Source organism: Alexandromys fortis, unplaced genomic scaffold (assembly GCF_014885135.2).
Source record: "Alexandromys fortis isolate MF-2015 unplaced genomic scaffold, M_Fortis_MF-2015_v1.1 scaffold_215, whole genome shotgun sequence".
NCBI classification, from domain to species: domain Eukaryota; kingdom Metazoa; phylum Chordata; class Mammalia; order Rodentia; family Cricetidae; genus Alexandromys; species Alexandromys fortis.
Window position 1 is genome coordinate 1,992,488 of NW_026068086.1, and position 10,625 is coordinate 2,003,112.

Consider the following 10,625-nt stretch of genomic DNA (forward strand, 5'->3'; position numbering starts at 1 on the left):
TCATTTAGAGGCAGATGATGGTCTGTTTTGTATAATAACTCATCTCTAAAATGAATTTTTACTTTTTTCTGGATTTTGGAGACAGGGCCTCACTGTGTAGCTCTGCTGGCCTGGCAATTTTGTGCTCTTTTTTTTGTTTTGTTTTGTTGTTGTTATTGTTTGTTTGTTTCGAGACGGAGTTTCTCTGCGGCTTTGGAGCCTGTCCTGGAACTAGCTCTGTAGACCAGGCTGGTCTCGAACTCACAGAGATCTGCCTGCCTCTGCCTCCCGAGTGCTGGGATTAAAGGCTTGTGCCACCATCGCCCGGCAAAGCAGTTTCTTTCTTAATTAATGGTAATCCCAGCACACAGAGGGGACTCCCACATCACCTTGCCTTTTTCGTTTAAATAAAAAGAAAGGTTTTAACTTTAACATAGTAAAATTACATATAACAAAACAAGTATCACATAAGAATTGCAGTTACAATATTTATATCTACTTTGTCTTTTATCATAACTAAGGAAAACTATAACTATAAATTCTTCAACTCCATCAAAGACTACAGAAGGATATAATATTACCTAAGTAAACAGGATGTACATTGTAAACAACTTCCAGTACTCTGAAATTGACAGAGACATCTTGCTGTCTGGACAGTCACTCAAAGTTTTTCTGTACCATTGGACCATCCATCTTCAGACTACTGGCCCATAGTATCCAGAAAACTTTTCCATGAAGCAGGAAATTTCAAAGGCAGTTCTGCCTATATTGACAGTTTGTCAGTAATTTTCTTCTGTGTCCTGTAGAATGTCTGGCAGATTCTTTCATGAAGCAGCAACCCCAAAGGATCATCTCACCTTTAGGCGAGTTCAACAGTCATTTCACTGTAGGTTCTGCATGTCCATTTCAGCAGTTCAGGCAGGAAGAGTTTCTTTCCCAAAGGCTAACCAACTTCATAAGGAGCTTCTTCAGTTCCCATCTTCCTCTTGAAGTAGCTTGTGCTGCCAGGAGCAGATGTGTCTTATTGTCATGAAAAGTCCTAAGTTATTAAAACATCTTAAATGCCATATTCAGAAGGTATCTGAAAGATTTGAAGAATACCTATCTAACTGAAATACATCTCCATACCTCTAGAAAATCTAACTAACATGACTACAAGCTTGACTATTATAGATGAGTATCTATTAACCTATATAACAATTTTTTCTATCCCTTCAAAAGTTCTCTTTCTTTGGCTTAGATATGGTGAATAACTACATTAGTATATATTTTACAATGTACAATTAAACTGTATTAATTATGGTGAAGGTGATAATAGATGTTATCTTTATTAAATGGTTGCCAAACAAAACAATACTTTTCTCATTGGATGCATATAGCCACACACTTGAATTATGAAATTATGTTCATATCAAAATTAGAGTGGAAATTTTTTCATATGTTGGATTTTGTGTGTTTAGTGTATATCTACTTGTTGATGGTCCCTGATTTGTAATGGTTAGACATATTCAGTAGGCTGTCTTTTTATCTTATTGGCTATGTCCTTTGCTTTACAGAAGATTTTCAGTTTAGGAGGTCCCATTTATTTAGGTTTTCTCTCAGTGTCTATGATACTGGTGTTATATTTTGGTCTCCTATGCCCATGTATTGAAGGATACTTCCCACTTTCTCTTCTTTCAGGTTCAAAATGGTTATATTTATATTGAGATCTTTAATTCATTTGGATTAGAGTTTTGTGCATGAGGATAAATATGGGTCTATTTGCATTCTTCTACATGTTGGCATCTAATTATTCCAGTGCCATTTTTGAAGAGGCTTTTGTTTTTCCCACTGTATAATTTAGTTTCTTTGTAAAAAATCAGGTGTTTATAGGTGTGTGAATTATTATCAACGTCTTTGATTCGATTCCATTGATCAGCTTGTCTGTTTTTATGCCAATACCAAGCTCTTTTCATTGCTGTATCTCTAGAATAGAGCTTGATATCAGGGATGGTGATACCTCCAGAATTCCTTTAAATCCAGAGAATCATTAGGTCTTACTACAAAAACCTGTACTCCAGAAAATGGGAAAATGTAAAAGAAATGGTCATTTTTCTGGATAGGTATCACATACCAAAATTAAATCAAGATAAGGTGAACAATTTAAATATACTTATAACCTAAAAAGAAGTAGAACCAGTCATTAAATGCCTCTCGACAAAAAAATAAAACCAAGCAAAATAAAAGACAACCGAGGACCAGATGGTTTTAGTGCATAGTTCTATCAGAACTTCAAAGAAGAGCTAATACCTATACTCCTCAAAATGTTCCACATAGAAACAGAAAAAAAAAATTGTCAAATTCTTTTTATGAGGCTACAGTTACCCTGATACCAAAATCATACAAAGACTCAAGCAAGAAAGAGAATTACAGACCAATCTCACTCATGAACATAGATGCAAAAAATAAATAAAAACAGTAAAATACTGGCAAAACGAATCCAAGAACACATCAAAAAAAGAGTCATCCACCATGATCAATTCGGCTTTATCCCAGAGATGCAGAGATGGGTCAACTTACAAAAATCTATTAAAATAATCCACCATATAAATAAACTGAAAGAAAAAACTATGATATGATCATCTCATTAGATTCTGAAAAAGCATTTGACAAAATCCAACACCCCTTCATGATAAAGGTCTTGGAAAGATCAGGGATACAATGAACATATCTAACATATTAAAAGCAATATACAGCAAGCTAACAGTCAATAGCAAATTAAATGGAGAGAAACACAAGGTAATTCCACTATAATCAGGAACAAGATAAGACTGTCTACTGTCTCCATATTTATTCAACATAGTTATTGAAGTTCTGGCTAGAACAATAAGAAAACAAAAGGAGATCAAGGGGATTCATATTGAAAAGGAAGAAGCCAAATTTTTGCTATTTGCAGATGATATTTGAGTATACATAAGTGGCCCCATAAACTCTATCAGGGATCTCCTACAGCTGATAAATATGTTCAGTAATGTGGCAGGATACATGATCAACTCAAAAAATTGGTAGCCCTTCTATATACAAATGATGAAGCTGAGAAAGAAATCAGAGAACATCACCCTTCACAATAGCCACAAATAACATAAAATATCTTGGGGTAACACTAACTGAAGAAGTGAAAGACCTATTTAACAAGAACTTTATGTCTTTGAAGAAAGAAATTGAAGAAGATACCAGAAAATGAAAAGATCTCCCATGCTCTTGGATAGATAGGATCAACATAATAAAAATGGCAATCCTACCAAAAGCAATCTACAGATTCAATGTAATCCCCATAAAAATCCCAACACAATTCTTCACAGACCTTGAAAGAACAATAATCAACTTTATACAGAAAAAAAAACAGGATAGCCAAAACAATAATGTACAATGTAAGTAGTCTAAACATGTTTAATGTAGGTAAGTCTAAACTAGGATGTTTGAAAGAGTAGATGCATTAAATGTATTTTTTGTAGGGATGGGCTGCATAGTATTGGTTGGCCTAGAGTAGTCTATTTAGTTCAGTTTGGCCTTAAACTCACAGAGGTTCACTTGGTTCTGCCTCTTGAGTGCTGGTGTTAAATACATAAATAGTCATGCCTGGCCTTAAATGCATTGTTAATTTGATATATTCAATATACAATGGATTATTCACAGACTTTCTGGGTCACTACCACTCTGTGGGCTGAGGAACATTTGTGATTGTTCCTGGATATTTGAATATTTTACAAATCTTTCTAAGGTTGAATGTGCTTCCAAAGTTCATGTGCTGGAGACTTAATCCCATTTCAATAGTGTTAAGAGGTGTAATCTTCTAAGAGGTGAGTAAGACAAAAGGGTTCTGTCTGAATGTCATTAATGTCTGAATCATGAGAGTGAGCTCATTCACACAGGAACAGCATCTGTATAGAGAACATTAGCTTCCTTTTCTCTCTAGTGCCCACATGCTCTGATTTGTGACTCTTTCTGCTGCTTATGATGTGGCAAGTGTGTCTCTAGATGTTGTCAGTGATCTTAAACTTTCCGTTTTGAAATAGTGATCCAGTTAACCTTGTATTATTTACAAGTTAAACAACCTATCCAGCAAAGACAGAGACAGTTCTTATTACCAATAAGATAATATTGGTAATAAGATAATAAAGTAAATTAGCCCCAAGTTTACCTATGAAGTGCAGAGAGCAACAGCATACCAAGTGAAGGGCACAAAGCAGTCAGAAGAAGAGTGAATATTCTTACTTTTAATGACAATATGGGATATTCCTTACTATTAAAACACCCTCCTTAAACACAGGATTTGTGAAGAAAATAAAAACATTAATCTTTCATATGCTTGAGACTAGGTCCTAACCTCACAGTTATCTCATGCCTATAAGATTAATTGGTGACATCACAAAGTTTTGTATGTGATGTAAGGTTGTCAGGCAATGCCTGGCATAATCGTAAATATTTACTTAAGGTACTATCTGACATTAAAATTGACTCCCATCATCTAGTGGAATGATAATAAAATTTCTTAAATGTTTTCTATGATAGCTAGTACTGTGTCCTTTATAAGAATTATTATGCCAGTTCTTGTAAGGCAGCATCATTGTAATTTCAATGCAATGCATAAGAAATTTGAATGTTGCCGGGCGGTGGTGGCACACGCCTTTAATCCCAGCACTTGGTAGGCAGAGGCAGGCAGATCTCTGTGAGTTTGAGACCAGCCTGGTCTACAAGAGCTAGTTCCAGGACAGGCTCCAAAACCACAGAGTAAACCCTGTCTCGAACCCCCCCCCCAAAAAAAAGAAAAAGAAATTTGAATGTTAATAGAAGGCAAAACACATAAGGAAGTACTTATAATTAAGCTCTTATTTTTAAATTCTTATAGAATCATGCTCTATTTGGGGATATATTAGTCAATGTAGGAATAAAATACTATGATTAACCTATTAGATGAAGTCATCAAATAACATCATAGATGCTATTGTTAGTATAACTATATAATAAGATATCCCACAATGATGACATCACCAGATAACATATTTCTAGGAATGCACTGTTGTTTCTAAGCAATGCATGAATGTATGCTCTCTATAGTTTAGACTCCTAGGAATTTTGAATTCAGTTAATTCTTTGAAAAAGAGGATTAAGTATGTTAGTTTCCTCCCTGAAAGATAGAGTTTATTTTATAAGGACAAAAAGAATGGCACTTTGAGTTTAGCTTGATCATTCTCAGAATAAGGAAAATAGATTAAATTTTAAGTCACCTTCCTTAGTACATTTATAAAATTACATCTTGTGTATAAAAATGTGGAACTGTAATTTTGCTGCCAAATCCCTTTATTCATTTTGTGTGTGCTATATGAAAAATGGAGAAGACTAAAACCTGGTGAATTTTTAAAAATACAGTACACATTTCATTTGTCTATTTGCTTGTTAGAGCATATGCTAAATATTGATTAAATCCGGTGGAGTTCTGGAATAATTAATAGAGTTTGAACAAGTGTAATCCCCATGTACTCATATTTTATTTTTAGCTTCATTGCTCAGTCAGAAAATAACTCTATGCTTCTAAGAAAGAAACTATCTCAATCACTAGACAGCATTTAAAATAGAATATGAATAAACACTTCAACTTCAAATAATTTAACATTGCAGTATGCTTTCCTTAGCCTTGCTCAAAACAGTAGGGAAAGCTGTCACAAAATATGGTCCAGCTTCAGGATTGAAAATTATTTGTGTAAAGTTATAAAGGAACAAAAGAAAATAAGCAAGAGAAGTGTTTTTGTGACTGTGGCACTAGTGACCATTTGAGGAAACCTTGCTTATTGAAATAAGCAATGGTTACAGCATTGCACACCAGTTTACTCTCTAAAATTTTGCCAAGTTATTTTATTGTCCGTATGCTGCATCCTAGCAGGTTTTTGGACATGAAATTTTTCTGTATCCATAACTCAGCATTAATCTGTAGTGGACAATTTCAAATCATATCAGCAAACCTTAATGAAGATTTTATTTCTAAGAACTAAGTCTTCCCTTGTGTAACAAATTGATAATAATCACCCCAATGATTCATGGTGGAAGAATTATATAAATTAAAGCCATTTGGGAATTTTTAAATTTATTTACCGATACTCAACAAAACTATTTGAAAGGAGAAACCCATAGTCATTTGAGTTATCTCAAATATCAAGTCAGAAAAACAAATTATCAAGATTATCTATTCTGAAATCCAAGTAATAGGATACTTCAATTGTTGTTTTTTATTATAATAAAAAAATTGCTTGGAAACTTGAGCCTATACTTAAAACTTTTAATTGTCTGCTTGGTGTTAGGAATCTGCTTCTAGTATATGATACTCTATTGTTTCATTCTAGGCACAATGTACAAGCAAACTCATAATGATTTGGACCATCAGTTTCCTTATTATCGTCTCGGAGCTAGATTTTTTTCCCCAGTCCAGGTTAGTCTCTAACTCCAAGTTGCACAGTACCTGCCTCCCCTAATAGGGTTGCATGCATGCTGGACCACAGCAGACCTAGAATAACACAACCTTCACAATTTCCTGGTGTTACCTTATGTTGAAATAAGAAGCGGCGGGGCTGCGTCCCCAACACCCCGGCCGCTTGGCTAGCTCATGCCCGAAATAACAACATACAAACTGTATTCATTTAAGAACTGCTTGGCCCATGAACTCTAGCCCTTACAGGCTAATTCTCGCACCTGGACTAGCCCATTCCTAATAATGCGTGTAAGCACCCCAAGGTGCGCTTACCGGAAAGATTCTAGCCTAAGTCCATCGTGGGTTGCAGCTGCCTGGGAGAGCTGAGCATGGCGTCTCTGCTCCAGCAGAGCTGTCGGGTCTCTCTCCGGAAGCCGAGCAGAGTCTGACCTCACTTCCTCTTCCGCCCAGAATTCTATTCTGTTTACTCCTCCCATCTATGTTCCAAGCCATGAGGCCAAGCAGCTGGTTTATTATAACTTAACCAATGAAATCAACAGATTGATATATGACACTCCCACATCAACCTTATGTGCATGTATTAAAGGAACTTATTTCTTTTTTATTTGTTTATTTTTCATTTTTTAATTTATTTTACATACCAACCACAGTTCCCCCTCCTCCATCTCTTCTTGTTCCCCCACCTTCTCCCAACTCACCCCCAATCCACTCCTCAGAAAGGGCAGGTCTCTCATGGAGAGTAAACAAGGCCTGGCACATTCAATTGAGGCATGACCAACAAGCCCCCCTACCCCCCCAGCCCCAACTGCATCAAGGCTGAGCAAGGCATCCTATCATACAGAATGGTTTCCAGAAAACCAGAATCCTGCTCCAGGGATAGATCCTTGTCCCACTGCTAGGGATCCCACAAGCAGAGGGCCTAATTGGGTCCCTGCAGATTCCCCAGCTGTTGTTCTAGAGTCATTGAGCTCTCACAAGTTTGGATCAGCTGTCTTCAGGGATTTCCCCGTCATGACCTTGACCCGCCCGTGCTCATGTGAACCCTCCTCTTCACAATCCACATTTCCAGAGAATCTACCCAGGTAATAAGGAGAAACCTAAGAGGTACACATGGATCACCCTGGGGAAGGGAAATAGATGAACTCTTTTGGGAAAACTGGGGGCGGGGTGGGGCAGGGAGAGTGGCAAAAGGGAGAAGGTGGGAGATGACACCATCAGGGAATGGGATGGTCGAGTTGAGAGAGGGACATAGAGGGAAAGCAAGGAAAGTGATATCTAGATAGAGGGAGCCATTACAGGGCTAGGGAGAAACCTGCTGCTAGGGAATTTCCCAGGAATCCACAAGGATGACCCCAGCTAAGACCCTAGCAATTTTAAAGAAGGTTCTGAACTGACCTACCCTTTTAATCAAATATATGACTACCTAAATAGGCATCATAGAACCTTCATCCAGCAACTGATGAAAGCAGATGCAGAGAGCCACATCCAAACACTACAAGTCCTTTCTTTTCTTTCTCAGTACTGTCTCTTGTGAGAGTGAAGAAATAAAGAAATAAAGAAGGGGGGAGCAGAAAAGGGAACAGAGAGAAAAGCCAAGATGGCGAGAGAGGGAGGGGCTTGTCTCTTAAAGTGACGAACAATCATAACACACTTGACTTATTCATCATCCTAAATTTGTGGTTTTATTGCATGAAATTTCTTCATTACAAAGCTTGCCAATGTTGGCCAAACAAGGATGTGATTTTATACTTATTAAAATTCAATGTTAGACTGAATTTAGTATGTTCTTATCACTCTGTTTAAAACATAAATTTATCCCAGTAACAAATTTCCAACAGTACAGTTTCTGCTTATCTCTTTAATCAGATTCATCTTTGGGGATCAGAAGAACCACATAAAAGTAGATGCTAGAATTCAGGTGTGTTTGAGCCTTCTGTTTTACTTTTGTATTTCAACCTAAGCTATACTAAGCTTTCTAGAATATTTAGAAATCAGAGCCTTGTTCTCTTGTCTGGCATCTTGCCAAAACCAGCACTAATGAATGCATGGAGTTGAATTCAGTGGCTTAGAATATTTCTTCAAACAGAACAAGAATTTACCATTTATTTCAGGAGAATTTATGACTTGAGAAATGAAGATAAATATTAATGCCTCTGTAATGCTTATAATAGCTTAATTATTTGATTTTTAACTTCAACTTTAGACTATCATGGTGACTTATTTTTTTTAACTAATATGATTCCTTAAAAAATCAGTATGGAAAATTTACATATGTGAAGTCAAAAGTCATAGTTCTACAATCTTCTCAGAACACTTTGTGGTGTCAAGTGGAGGAAATTTCTGCTTAAGTTAGTTTATAATTACATCCTGTCTTAGGGTTTTTATTGCTGTGAATAGACACCATGGCCACAACAACTTTTATAAAGAAACCATTTCATTGAAGTGGCTTGCTTACAGTTTCAGAGTCTCAGTGTATTATCATCATGACAGTGGCTTGCTTACAGTTTCAGAGGCTCAGTGTATTATCATCATGACAGGGAACATGGCAGCAGGCAGGCAGATGTGGTGCTGGCTACATCTTGACCAGAAGGCAGCAAAATAAGTCCACTGGAAGTCACACCTAGGAATTCTTGGGCAAAAGAGACCTCAAAGCCGGCCCCTTGGTGGCACACTTCCTCCCAACACAATCACACCCCCTAAAGGTGTCACTCTCTTTGGGTGCCATTTTCTTTCATACCACTATTTATTTCTTACTAATTCATTCTTAGATTATTAAAATCTAAGTATCGCTATCAATGTAATTTCCTGCTAAGGCAATTTTAATTGTCTGGTCAAAACTGAACTTCTGATAAAAACTCATAAAAATATTTTCTCTTTCTACCTGCAATCATTGGACAAAAGTAGCCTTATAGTTACAGTGGATATGATTTCATTACTCTTACTCAATACCCTTTCTTTTTAAGTTATTCTTTCATTAGAAAACACTGAGGTTTTTGAAGTTCACACACTTCTGTATACATCTTAATTCAGTGGTGATTCTACAGAATAGAGTAATTCTATCATAGGATTGTTTTATGCAGATTCTATCAGTTTAGTTTTTAAGATATACATTGAAAAGTCTTGTCCATAAGAAAGAATCTCTTCTTGTTTGTGTCATAAATTGATGGTAGCTTGAAGTATTTATCAAAAAAATTCTATATATAACAATCACATTTATAACTACCATTGATATAACTTATCAAACTAATATAATGAAGTACAATTTAAAAATTTGAATTAAGATTCATTGTATTTGATATCTTGAAGAAGATATGTGATACTAAATTTTTTATCCCACAACATGATAATTTAGCAACACAGAAATTATGAGATTTTGTAGATTAGTGGAATTTAATAATTCTATTTGCTATGTTAATTTAGTTTCTCATATTTAAAAGGGTGATCAATTTTACTGAAATAAAATTAGAATCACAAAGCTTTTCTTTTTGTTTTAGTTAGAGTTTCCTTGATATAGGAAAGCACCATGACTGAACTTGAAGGAACTTGAAGAAGAAAGAATTTTATTTTCATCTTAAGTTTCTCAGGTGACACTTACCAGCGAGGGAAGCTGGGACTGGGACTCAACTTAGGAACCTGCTGAGTAAAGAGTTGATCAGTTTGACTTCGTTTACAACACTGTGCCACTTATCTAGGGATGGCAATACCCATAGTGACCTGGGCACTTCCACAATGTTAATCAAGACAACACTGCATACACTTGTACACAGGCTAGTCATATATGGAGGCATTTTCTTGATTGAGACGCTCTTTACCCAGACATGTCTAGATTTATTTCAAGTTGACAAAAAGCAAGCAACACACTTTTTTTTTTATCAATTTAATGCAATAAATATTCTTAGACTTATTTATCCACTTTTGTATTTTTCATACAGGCTCCCACTATGTCAGCTAGGGTGGTTTTGAAATCATTATATAGTAACAGCCTCATGTGTGCTGTAATTATAGTAATGCAAAACAACTGGTTAGGCTGTACTTTGTTGCATCTTTCAGTGAATACTGCCTGATAGAATGCTCAGAAATTATTGATTGTCATTGTTCTCTTTATAATGCATGCGTGGTTACTTATTGGATTTAAGAGTAATCTATCTCTCAAAAGTTGTGGCTTATTCTTCTTGGCATCACT